This window comes from Bos mutus, chromosome 25 (genome assembly GCF_027580195.1).
Source record: "Bos mutus isolate GX-2022 chromosome 25, NWIPB_WYAK_1.1, whole genome shotgun sequence".
NCBI classification, from domain to species: Eukaryota; Metazoa; Chordata; class Mammalia; order Artiodactyla; family Bovidae; genus Bos; species Bos mutus.
The window spans coordinates 7,415,441-7,429,264 of NC_091641.1; the positions used below are offsets into that span (position 1 = coordinate 7,415,441).

General features: G+C 43.1%; 2 pseudogenes; both read left to right on the forward strand.

The window, feature by feature from the left end:
* The first annotated feature begins 3,745 nt into the window (after positions 1-3,745).
* On the forward strand, positions 3,746-3,843 carry LOC138985667 (U6 spliceosomal RNA; annotated as a pseudogene).
* Positions 3,844-4,600: 757 nt separating this feature from the next.
* On the forward strand, positions 4,601-4,960 carry LOC102278219 (small nuclear ribonucleoprotein Sm D1 pseudogene; annotated as a pseudogene).
* The last annotated feature ends 8,864 nt before the right edge of the window (positions 4,961-13,824 follow it).

Genomic DNA, 13,824 nt, shown 5'->3' on the forward strand with positions numbered 1-13,824 from the left:
TCTACCAGCTGAGAGCTCAAAGCAGGAATCTGGGCCGGGGAGTAAGCAAAAAGCACCGAAAGCTGAAATGGGGGCCCAGAGCATGAAACAGGGGGAAAGGATCTGCGCCCACTCGGTATGGATGACAGGCACTATTCCTAAGGTGTCCCCAAGGTTAAAGTGGATTCAGGGGAGAAGGGTGGAAGAGATGACAGCCATCACCCAGGGCCCTCCAAGGGGTGTGGTATGGAGGCCTGGCACCAAGAGGTCAAGAGAAAAGAGGGGCGCTCTCCACAGCGTGACCTCCAGGGTGAGACCTTCAGGCCTGTCACTCAAAGTGGTCCTGCCAGAAAGCCCAGACTCGGTGGGAAGCTGGGGAAACCATAGCAATTGCACAGACTGTAGTGACATCCTTAAGATTTGCTCCTCAGCAAGCATTTCAGATGCCTGCCTGGTGCCTGACCAGGCCCGCAGGTGCCTGGGGTAGCTGGGTGGGCAGCCAGACAGATGAGCTATGCCCGGTGAGTGGGAGGACCCAGTGATGGGGGGGAGGGGGCTGGGGGCAGGGAGTGGGAGAATGAGACCAGCTGGGTTGAGAGAGCCTTGAGTGCCAGGCCAGAAATGGAGGGTTGGGGGGAACAAGAACCAGTCTGAAATGGGAGTGGAGATGGTCAGTTTTAGACCCATCAGCCTGGGGTCTAAGGATGAGGGGAGGATGGGTCAAAGTGAAAGTGTTAGTTGCTCAATTGTGTCCGACTCTTTGTGATCCCATGGACTATAGCCCGCCAGGCTTCTCTTCATGAGATTTCCCAGGCAAGAATGCTGGAGTGGGTTGCCATTCCCCTTCTCCAGGGAATCTTCCCAGCCCAGGAATGGAACCCAGCTCTTGCACATTGCAGGTCGATTCTTTATGTCTGAGCTACCGGGGAAGCCCCAAGGATGGGTTGGAAGGGGCAAAAATAGGCCAGGGAGGTTGCAGTGATGCATGGGGGGTGATAAACTGGGCCAGGACAGGGAGAAGACCAGTGATGGAGGAAGGACCATCCATAGACTGATGGGAGGGCGGAGGATGGGACGGGGGCCAGGGGATCCCTGGCTTGAGGCTTGGAGGATAGTACGGCCCCTGCTGGACCCGCCTGGATTGCTCCACCTGGAAGGGGCCGTGGAGAACATGAGACCCCACCCCATGGCTAAAGAGAGGGAAGAGACATCTTGCTGTCTTCACCAAGAGGCTCTGAAGGACAGTCAGTCTCTCCAGCCCAGGACCACGTCATCCAGGCCTTCACTGTCCGTCCCCCAGCTCTTCTTCAGGTAAGAGGTGGGGCTCGGCACGCCCCTCCATGAGCCCCAGCAGGGTGACTTGGTGTACCTGAGAATCTTCAGGCTGAAGCACTGAGAGCCGTGGAGGGGCAAGCCGCTGCCGTGTATACGATCTCCTCGGAGGGGGCCCTCGACCCAGAGGCAGATCCACACTGAGGCTAGATCAGGACGTGCACTTGACCAAGGGTGATGGGGTCTCAGAGGGCTCCAGGGTAAACCGAGGGTGCAGGGTCTCCCCGCGAGGGCGCCCAGGTCCGACCACATGGGGTGGGTTTTCCCATCCTTAGCCACCCACCAGCCAGGCCAAGAAGCAAGAACTCCTGTGTCCTGTCTCCAGACGTGAGGCTGAACCTGCTCCAAGGAGGTCACTGTCATAGCACTGCGGTATGTGAGCTGGAGGAGGGCGAGGGTCCACACCCGCGCCCCCATCAAAATAGAAAGCCTGGTGTTTCGTGGCTCTGAAGGTATCAGTTTCCTTCAGAAATGAAACTGGTGTACCAATGATGGTTCAAATCTTTTTTTTTTTTTTTTTTTCTGGTGGGCACTGCTAACTCAGCCAAGTGTGAGCCCTTTTGTAGTAGAAGAAGTAAAATTCCTGGCACCTATAAGGATTCTTTAAAAACAAAAATCTTATTTGGTTGCCCTGGATCTTCGCTGTGCAGCCGGGTTCTCTAGCTTCATTGCAACATGTGGGCTCTTTAGTTGCCAACCAACACTTAGTTGCCTCATGTGGGATCTAGCTCCCCAACCAGGGACTGGACCCAGACCTCCTGCTTTGGGAACACAGCCCCCAGCCGCTGGACCACTAGGGAAATCTCCTAGAAAGGTTCTTACCTGCCTAGGATTAAGAGACAGCCAAGTGGTACACATCGCAACATTGTAAATGCTGAGTAATGAGTCTCAATCCTTCAACCAAAATCCTTTAAAAAGATGCATCTGGCCTCAAAGGCCATCCTGCAGGGAGGAAGTCTTCTGCAGCGCTCCCCCAAGACCACGGGTTCTTAATCTCTTTTCTGTGCCTCAGACCTCTTGGCAGTCTGGTGAAGGGTAGGGACCCCCTGCACAGGCTCAAAACATTTTTTAAAACTCTAAAGTAAAATATGTCATCTTGCAAAGAAAACCAACTATACTGAAATTCAGTTGAAATATTAAATGTAATCAAAAAATAATCAAAATATTTTTTTAACTCATGATGTGTATTATTTGTGTTTTGTTTATTAACACTTTAAATAGCAAGCTCTAGCAGTGCCTCTGTGGACTAAGGTAATTTCAAAGTAGTCTGAGTATAAACAATATTTCAAGGTTTCTGCAACAACCAAGATATGATATGAAAGGATCACTGGTTTCTACGGGTGGGAACATGTCAGGTGCTGTTACTATTGCTGTGATTTCTCCTTAAATGAAGGAAATGTTTTTTTTAAGATTTATTTATTTATAACAGCGCTGGGTCTTCACTGATGCCCGTGGGCCTTGTCCAGTTGCGGCGAGTGGGGGCTGCTCTTTAGTTGCCGTGCGAGGGCTTGTCGATGTGGTGGCATCTCTTTTGGGACAGGCTCTAGGATGTGCGGGCTTCATAGTGGCACACGGGCTTAGCTGTTTAGATTCAGACGGCTTAGCTTAGATGTGCCATCGAACCCATGACCCCTGCATTGGCAGGCAGATCCTTTACCACTGAGCCACCAGGGAAGCCTAGAGATGTAGTTTTTAGTGAGAGGTTAATTAAGACAAAGATATCATTTCATTCCCATTGAAGTTCATGGGCTCAGTGTATGGTTTCTCCACAAACCATCCTAGGATGTCAGGTGAACAGCCGTGCTCTAAAGAGTGAGGACAGATGGCCTTTTTTGAAACAGAATGTTCAGAAAGAGCAGAGAAACGTTGGTGTGATGAGGAATCAGATACCCACCATCCAAAAAGGCCTCAGCTGGTGCCTGATCTGACGGTTGACGTAGCAAAAATTAACCTCCTGGTTTCTACTTTAACATGAATGAAGAATCCTAATGGTAGGAAGAGAACTGGCCAAGGAGCCAGGTCTTTCTTAGAGGGGAGAGGAGGCTTGTGTGGTTCTGGAAAAATGATCTCTCACTGACCTTATTCTCTTTGTCTGGCACTGGATACAGAAAGCTAATTAAAGGTTTTATGCTCATGTCGATGTTTGCGTTATGATTTTCAACTTAGAGCTGTTTAAGTTGGACACATATTTGGAAACTAATTGAGATGAAAATGTGGTGCCCAGAAGCTTTAAAGAACACCATCAAATTCACAGAGACAAAAAGTAGATGAGAAGTTACCCGGGACTAGGGGAAAGGGGAGCAGAAAGTTGCTTAATGGGTCCAGAATTTCTGTGTGGGGTGATGAAAATGTTTTGGAAGTTGCTATGATGGTTGCACAATGATGTAAATGTAATTAATGCCCCTGAATTGTACGCTTAAAACTGTCTAAAATGGCGCTTTGGCAGCACATACACTAAAATTGCAACAATACAGAGATTATTATTCTCTGAGCAAGGATGACATGCAAATGTGTGAAGCTTTCTATTTTGTAGTAGATGATTGGAAGCATCTCTTTATATATTCCAATTAATAAGTAAATAAAAAAGGAGACATAATTTGAATATTATTTTGAAACTCCCAGCAAATAAACAAATGTAGGCATTAGGCTTCAACAACTGCTAACATCAAAAAAAAAAAAAAGGAAAGCAATAGTCAGACATTGATCTTATGTCTAGAAGCGGATGCAACTCCACTGTTTAAAGAGTTGAAGTGTTTTAACTTCGCAGTGACAATCTGTGTATGGTTTTCATTTTGCCCTAATAAGGAGAACAGTTTATTTTCATTATGTACTCACAAAAAGGGTTACTTTCTCCAATCTATAAAGAATGGTGTCGTATACATTTTTAAGTGGCAACTTTTATGAGAAATATTTATATGTAGTCACAATAAAGATAAACAAAATTAAGATAAGCTGTTTTTAAAATGAGCAGAGCAGCAGTGAAACGTGGGATGATTTCAAACAGCTAAATATACGTGTAATTGGAGTCCCTAGAGGAGGGGAGAGGGAGAGATAAGAGGACCCCCAAAATTAAGGCAATCATTGCTAAAATTTTTCAAAATTTGATGCAAACTGTAAACCTACAGATCCAAGAAACTCAACAAAACCCTAAGTGCAAGAAACATTAAGAAAATTATGTTGACGTCAGAGCCCCGAGGGTAAGTGTTTCTGGCCATTCATACACCCAACCTCAGCTCTCAGTGGTCGGATTTCGTGTCCTATCGGCCGAAAGGGTGACGGCACCACCAGGATGAAGCTTGTGAGATTTTTGATGAAATTGAGTCATGAAACTGTAACCATTGAATTAAAGAATGGAACACAGGTCCATGGAACAATCACATGTGTAAATGTCAGTATGAATACACATCTTAAAGCAGTGAAAATGACCCTGAAGAACAGAGAACCTGTACAGCTGGAAACACTGAGTATTCGAGGAAATAACATTCGGTATTTTATTCTGCCAGACAGCTTACCTCTGGATACACTACTCGTGGGTGTGGAACCAAAGGTGAAGTCTAAGAAAAGGGAAGCTGTTGCAGGAAGAGGCCGAGGCCGAGGAAGAGGACGTGGCCGAGGCAGAGGAAGAGGAAGAGGGGGCCCTAGGCGATAATGTCTCTCAAGACTACTATCTCAAAGTATAGTTGAATGCAAGCAGAAGGCAAAGGGACCCAGTGTTCATCAAGGTGGGGACCTACAGTAAAGCAGAAGTTGTGAATAAACATGACTCCTGACTTCATGGGACTAACAGGCTGAAAGGAAAACATATACACAATGCAAATTGTGAATACTCTGACAATACTTTGTATTATCTTGTCTGTTTTAAAAACTGTGGAAGCTCATTTTAAGTCAAATGCCAATAACAAAAAATGTTTTAACTGTAAAAAAAAAAGAAAATTATATCAAGACATATCATACTCAAATTGCTTAAAGTCAGGGATAAGGAGAAAATCTTAAAAGCAGAGAAAAGAGACATATTACCCGTTTCTCCTTGGACAATAGTTTTCTCCTTGGAAATAATGCAAGCAAAATGACAGTAGATTAACATCTTTAAAACTGTCAACCTAGAATTCTATACCCAGCAAGAATATTTTGCAAAAAACTGAAGGGAAAATGTAGAGAAAATTAATGAAATTAAAAAGTCGGTTCTTTGAAAAGATCAACAAATTTGGCAAACCTTTAACCAGACTGGCAAAAGAAACTAAAAAAAAACTAAAATTAGAAATAAAAGTGGAGACATTACTATTGACTTTATTGTAAAAAATACTGGAAGAGAATACTATGAACAATTATATGCCTGTTTACTCAGTCGTGTGCAACTCTTTGGGACCCCATGGACTGTAGCCCGCCTGACTCCTCTGTCCATGGAATTTTCTAGGCAAGAATACTGGAGTGGGGTGCCATTTCCTTCTCCAGGGGATCTTCCAGACCCAGAGACCAACCCAAGTCTTTTGTGTCTCCTGCGTTGGCAGGTGGATTCTTTACCACTGGTGCCACCTGGGAAGCCCATGAACAGCTGTGTGCCGAGAAACTAAATAATCCAAGAGAAATGGACAAGTTTATTGAAATACAGAAATTGCCTCAAGTGACACAAGACAAAATAGAAACATTTAGCAGGCCTGTAACTAATAAGGAGATTGCATCAGTAATCAAAAACCCCTCGACTAAGGAAAGTCCAAAACCAGATGGCTTCAATGGTGAATTCTACCAAACATTTAAAGAATTAACATGAATAATACTCCAACTCTTCAAAGGAAGTAAAGATTCAGAAAGTATATGAGGTGCCTAGAATAGGCAAATGCTTAGAGACAGAAAGTGGAACACCAGGCCCTGGGGGTGGAAAGAATGGGAAGTTGTTGTTTAACGGGGACAGAAATAGGTTAAAAGTAAAAGGAAAGAAAATGATATGCTATGCTGTCACTAATCAAAAGGTAACTGAAGTGGCTATGTTAATATCATATAAAATAGATTTTAGAGTAAAGAATATTTACCAAGGACCAAGAAGATCATTTCATAATCATAAATGGGTCGGTTAATCAAGAGGGCATAACAATCCTAAACAATTATGGACACTAACAATAGAGATTCAAAATACATAAAACAAAAACTAAGAGAAGTACAAGGAGAAATGGGTATTCATAAATTGTAGTCAGAGATTTCAGTACTACTCAATAGTTGATAGAAAAATAAGCAGAAAAGCAACAGGAATAAGAAGACTTAAAAACGCCATCAACTAACTTGACCTCATGGACACGTGTAGAATGCTCCACTCAATAAAAAAAGAATACAAAGTCTCTCAAGTGAATAGTGGCCATTCACCAAGATACATCATGAGGCAAGTCCCAATAAAATCAAGAGGGTTCAAGTCATATGCACGGACCACATGGAGTTAAATAAGAAATCAGTAACAGAAAGATCCTTGGAAAATCCCCACATGTTTGGAAGTTAAATCACACACTCCTAAATACATCAAAGGATAAGTCAAAAAGGAAATTAGAGATTGCTTTTTCTTTATAATTATTTAGTTAGCTATTTGGAGCTGTGCTGGGTCTTTGTTGCTGGGTGTTTCTCTAGTTCCATTGAGCAGGGGCTACTCTTGATTGCGGTGCGTGGGCTTCTCATTGTGTTGGCTCCTCTCGTGGAGTGTGGGCTTCTCTCCTGGAGCGTGGGCTCTAGGGTGCCCGGGCTTCAGTAGCTCTGGTTCCCAGGCTCTAGAGCTCAGGCTCAATAGTTGTGTGGCTCAGGCTTAGCTGCCCCGAGGCATGTGGGATCTTCCCAGACCAGCGATCTACTGGGTGTCCCCTGCACTGCAAGGCTAATTCTTAACCACTGAACTACCAGGGAAGCCCTAGAGAGTATTTTCAACTGAATGAAAATAAAAGCACAACATTAGAAGGTGTGGGAAGCTGCTCTAACAGAACCTCAGGAGAGATTTACAGCACTAAATGTCTGTCTTTAGAAAAGAAGAAAGGTCTGAAATCAATGATTTGAGCTTGGTTTTTTTTTTTTTCAGCTTCAGTTTTAAGAAACCAGGAAAAGCAGAGCAAATTAAGTAAACAGGGGAAAAAATGGAAATAATAAAGATCAAAGAGGAAATCAATACAGAAAAATCAATGAAACCAAAAGCTGCTTCTTTGGAAAGATTAATAAATGCTCATCGGCTGATTCTGTGTCTCCTGAATCCACTGCCCTAGTTCGAGCATGTGGAAGAGTTGAGAGAAGGGAGAAGGAGAAAAGGAGCTACAGGTGTGCTGAGTTCCTTCCAAGGAGGCACGTGGGGCATGGTGCTTTCCACTTGGTCCCTTGCATCTGAGAAAGGGTGACTGGTTCTCCATCTCAGGTCTGAAAACGTCTTTTAAGCAGCCTGCGACCTCAGGACAGAGGAGTCGGCACGTCTGGAGGTTCTTTAGATCACGTGGCAGGAGATACCTCAGAAAGATTCTTCAATATTTGGTCCTCTGAAGCATACAAGCAAGTGCCCACAGGAGGAGCCCTCTCTAGACTTTGGCCAGGCTGAGAGAACGCCGAGGCATCCAGCTAGGTAGGAACCGCCTCGTCACCTTCCCCCCTGTCTCTCGGCCCCCACCAGGATCAAGACAGTAACAAGAAAGCAAGGGGACAGAATCCACCCACAATCGCCTCCCTGGACTGAAGGCTCTCTCCTGCCTCCAGCCTTAGCTGGGGAAGGAAGAGAAGTCTTAACCCTGAAAGGGAAATGGTTCCTCCTCGTGGCCCTGGCGATCATGTGCATCTCTACCTGGGTCATGTAGGCAAGACTTAACCACAGCTGACCTCAACCTTGGCAGAACCCGGTGTGATCCTCCCAGAACATGAGAACTTAGGGAGCTTATGGAGGGGCTTCCTCTCCCTCTTCCAGGAAGGCCTTTTTCTCCTTTCCTCCTGGGCTCTAATGACATAGGAGGCTTTCTGCCTTGCACGTCTTAGAGTACAGCTGCAGGTTATCAAACTGCGAAGAACTGACTCCTGGCTGTCAGGATGCCCCACCCCTCATGTTGCATCGTCATCTTTTGTTTTGGGGTCATCCTTTTGAAGGGTCATGGGAAGCTGCCACCCTAACTGATCTTGCTTTTGCTCTCGATGTACATGATAAACTGTCTGAATTGAAAAAGATTTGTTTCGGAAATTCCCGGGTTGTCCAGTGGTTAGGGCTCCATGCTTCCACTGCAAAAGGCATGGGTTCGACCCTTGGTCAGGGAGCTGAGATGCTGCAAACCTCGCACACAGCACGCCAAAGTAAATTAAAAATAAAAAGGTGTGTTTCTTCACTGGCCAAATCTGTCAACCTTGCTTGATACCCCTTAGTGAGTGTGAGGTTGCGTCATAACTCAGTCTGAACTCGGGCTGTGTCCTGTGCTTTAGAGTGACGAGGGAACTCTATTTGGTCTCCATATGAGATGATGGGTGCTAATTAAATTTTGCAGTAATTATTTCACAATAGATATAAGTTGAAACCATCTTAAACTCTAATTCCACTGTGATCAGAAAATATGTCTGGTATGATTTCAGTCTTTTGAAATGTACTGAGACTTGTTTTATGACCCAAGTACAAGGTCTCTCTTGGTGACTGTTCCGTGCACGCTTGACAAGAATGTGCATCCTGCTGTTCTTGGTTGGAATGTTCTATAAGTGTCAATTAGGTCAAGTGAATTGAGAGTATTGCTCACATCTTCTAAATACTCATTAATGCTTTTGTCTGTGTTTATTTCTTTATTTTTACTAACTGCCAAGGCAGCAGTGTTAAAACATCCAAATATGCTTGTGGGTTTGCCTGTTTCTCCTTTTAGTCTGCCAGTTTTTTTCTCCTGTACGTTGAAGCTCTGTTATTAGACTCAAATCCATTTAGGTTTGTTATGTCATTCTGTTGAATTTATCATTAAGAAATGACCCTCTGTATCTCTGATAGTACTCTGTCTTACAATCTACGTTGTTATTAATAGGGTCACCATTCCAGGGAAGGGGAGCCTGGTGGGCTGCTGTCTGTGGGGTCGCATAGAGTCGGACATGACTGAAGCGACTTGGCAGCAGCGGCAGCAGCTCTGTTAGAGTTGGTATTTGCAGGGTATACCTTTTTTTGTCTTAATGTTTTCAGCTTTTTGTGTCCTTATGCTTGAAGTGTGTCACTTGTTGAGAGGCATACAATTGGTTTGTTGTTGATTTTTTTTTTTAACTCCAGTCAGGCAATCTCTTTTAGCGATTGTATCTATCATCTGGCTACTTGTTTTCCATTTGTTCCAGCTGATTTTTTTGTTCTTCCTTTCCTTTATTTAATCTTTTGGATAAATAAGAATTGTTTTTATTATTGTTTTATCGCCTCTATGACATTTAATTATACCTTTTTATACATTTTTTCAAATGGTTAATCTCAAGATTACAGTATGCCTTTTACTTTATTACAATCTACCTTAAGCTGCATTTTGCAACTTCAGGAAAGATGTAAGAAATGGACAACAATACAGTTCCGTTCATACCTCTTCCCTCAGCCTTCTGCATTGTTCTATTGTTTACGCGAATTAGAAACCTCAGTATACACTGTAATTATTGTTGCCCTAAACAGTTAGTAGTCTTTAAAACGTTTTTATATGGAAAAATATACAAGACATTAGATATACTCCTTTAACCATTTTTAAGCATACACTTTAGTGGCATTAAATACATATTTGTTGTGCAACCAATACCACCATCAGTTTCAAAAAAATTTTTTTAAACACTTAACTCCTCATCCCCTCCCCCGCCCCACCCGCCCAGCACCATCATGTCTCCGTGAATTTGACTTCCAAGTGCTTTGGCTAAGACAAACATGCGATGCTTGACTTTTGTGTCTGCCTTATTTCACTTAGCATAGTGTCTTTAAGGTTTACCTATGTTGCAGCATGTGTCAGAACTTCCTTTTTTAAGGCTGAATAATATTCCACTGCAGGTACACCACCTTTGTTTATCCATTCGTCTGTCACTAGCTATTTGGATGGTTTCCACCTTTTGTAAGTTGTTAATAATAGCTGCTATGAATGCAGTGTCAATGTTCAGGTATCTGTCCAACCCCTGCTTTTGATGCTTTGAGGTATATATCCAGAAGTTGAATTGCGGGATAATATGGGATTCTATCTGGGTCGTGAAGGTCTTTTTTGTACAGTTCTTCTGTGTATTCTTGCCATCTCTTCTTAATATCTTCTGCTTCTGTTAGGCCACCTGATCTGCCTCTTGAGAAATTTGTATGCAGGTCAGGAAGCAACAGTTAGAACTGGACATGGAACAACAGACTGGTTCCAAATAGGAAAAGGAGTTCGTCAAGGCTGTATATTGTCACCCTGTTTATTTAACTTATATGCAGAGTACATCATGAGAAACGCTGGACTGGAAGAAACACAAGCTGGAATCAAGATTGCTGGGAGAAATATCAATAACCTCAGATATGCAGATGACACCACCCTTATGGCAGAAAGTGAAGAGGAACTCAAAAGCCTCTTGATGAAAGTGAAAGAGGAGAGTGAAAAAGTTGGCTTAAAGCTCAACATTCAGAAAACGAAGATCATGGCATCCGGTCCCATCACTTCATGGGAAATACATGGGGAAACAGTGAAAACAGTGTCAGACTTTATTTTTCTGGGCTCCAAAATCACTACAGATGGTGACTGCAGCCATGAAATTAAAAGACGCTTACTCCTTGGAAGGAAAGTCATGACCAACCTAGATAGCATATTCAAAAGCAGAGACATTACTTTGCCAACAAAGGTTCATCTAGTCAAGGCTATGGTTTTTCCTGTGGTCATGTATGGATGTGAGAGTTGGATTGTGAAGAAAGCTGAGCACCGAAGAATTGATGCTTTTGAACTGTGGTGTTGGAGAAGACTCTTGACAGTCCCTTGGACTGCAAGGAGATCCAATCAGTCCATTCTGAAGGAGATCAGCCCTGGGATTTCTTTGGAAGGAATGATGCTAAAGCTGAAACTCCAGTACTTTGGCCACCTTATGCAAAGAGTTGACTCATTGGAAAAGACTCTGATGCTGGGAGGGATTGGGGGCAAGAGGAGAAGGGGACGACAGAGGATGAAATGGCTGGATGGCATCACTGACTCCATGGACATGAGTCTCAATTAACTCCGGGAGTTTGTGATGGACAGGGAGGTCTGGCGTGCTGCGATTCATGGGGTTGCAAAGAGTCGGACATGACTGAGCAACTGATCTGATCTGATCTGATGGGATTCTATGTTTAATTGTTGGAGGAATTGCCATACTGTTTTCCATAATTTTAAAATTTTCTCCATTTATTTGTACATTCCATGTTTCTTCCTTCTATCCTAAAGTTCCAAACTAGCTTTGGAATATGTTCCTTCTGCCTTGGGAGGGGGGCATGGTGGTGGTCTTTTAGTGCAGATCTATTGGAGACAAAGTCTCTCAGCTTTTGTTTGTCTAAAAAAATTTGCCTTTGTTTTTTAAAATATTTTATTTTTAATTGAAACATAATTCCTTTACAGTGTTGTATTGGTTTCTGTCATATTTCAACACGAGTCAGCCATAGGTATACACATATCGCCTCCCTCTTGAGACTCCCTCCCACCCCTCTAGGTTGTCACAGAGCACCAGGTAAAGCTCTCCATGTCAGACAGCAAATTCCCACTGGCTATCTATTTTAGTTTGCCTTAGTTTTTACAGAATATTTTCACTAGCCATAGATGGCTAGGTTAGCAAGGGCTTCTCCTTTCAGCACCTAAAAGGCATCATTCCGTTTGTTCCGGTTTCTATAATTACTCTTAAGAAGTAAGCCATTGTTATTGCTATTCCCCTGAGTTTAATGTATGTTTTTTCCTGTGGATATTTTAGATTTTTCTCTCTATACCTTTGACTTTCAGAAGTTTGATTCTGGAATGCTGAAGTACAGTGTTTTGGTATTTATCCTGCTAAGGATTTACTGAGCTTCTTGAATATGTGAATTCGGGTCTTTCATTAATTTTAGAAATTTCTCAGCCATCATCTCTTCGAGTGTTACTTTGGTGCCTTCTTTCTATCCTCTCCTGCTGGGTCTGTTTTTCAACGTAGACTTTCCTCCAGATACAGGAAATGAGAATCTCTTTAGGTGCTGCCATGTGGGCAAGTCTTTTGGTGCTAGGTTTCATTGGCTGCCCTGAGTCTGTTGTTCTCCTTTTTCCAAATTTTCTAGGGCAGTAAAGAAAAGCCAGCCAACTCTACAACTCATATCATAGTCATTTATTTCATATCCTTCAAGATCTAAGGCAACAACATAAGGGATCCACCTCAGGTGAGATTCTTGGCAACTGATGCTATATCCAAAGAAGCAGAAAGACATGGGCGTTTGGGATGGGCAGCTGTCAGTGTATATGGTCAACTCAAAGGGAGCCCAGAGAAATGTGGTTGTGGTGTCAATAGCAGCTCCTATGCAGGATAATGGGCAATGAGGGAAGTTCTTGGGAGAAAAATACCGGCTTAAAAATGCATAAAGAATGCTGAAATTAGAAGTTCACTGCTTTTGTAGCACTCAATGAAATAACGGATCCAAGAACACCCATTATAGTCTGCAAAAAACCATTAGGTCAGGTTTTGGGAACTTCATAATGGATGGATTATACTGCCGACTTCTAACCCCCAATCAATCCTAACCTGACTAAAAGCAGAACAGCCAGTCACAGTGGGGACCCTCAGGTCAGACAGAGGAAAGAACACAGCACCTCCTGTGAGGCAAACAAGCCAACAAAAGTGAATCTGAATTTAAATCCAGTCTCTAGATCTAACTGCGTTTACTGCCCCCAAGAAAATAATAATAATGATAAGGCTATAGAAGGACATGTGAGAAGATACTTTTAAAAAAAGCAGTGGTCCCAATCCCAAACTGAGAAATTCTATAGGAAAAAATATTCTGTTTCTTCAACAAATAATTGTCATGAAGAAGAAAAGGGGAAGGAGAACTGATGTAGGTAAGGTAAGACATGAGAACTAATGAGAATAATCCAATGGTTAAAAAAAATTATGAGACAATTGAGACATTTTAAAAATTGGGTGTTAGTTGATACTAGGGAATTACTGTTAAAGTTAGATAATGGATACATGGGAACTACTTGGTATTCTGTCTTCTTAAGACTGTTTATCTTCATGACTAAAATTTTTGGAAAGCGGTTTTGTGATAGAGAAAAGGAGAGCGCATGCAGAAGGATGTAGATTCCGGGGAGACGGAGCATGTTTTTATGCTGAAGGAGATAGTGAGGACCCCAGAAAAAGGAGAAATCGCTGGTGGAGCCAGCTCTGGAGAGTCCTGGGAGACAGGGTGCTGGACCCAGGTGGCTGGCCTTGTCAAGGATTCCAGCTCCTGTCCTGTTCACAGATTTGATCTTCATTAGCCCTTAACTCATCCCATTAGATGAGTGTAATAATTCCCATTTTAGAGATGATGAATTAAAACTCAGAGAGGTTGATGACTCACTCAGAGTCAAAAAACTGTAAATGGCA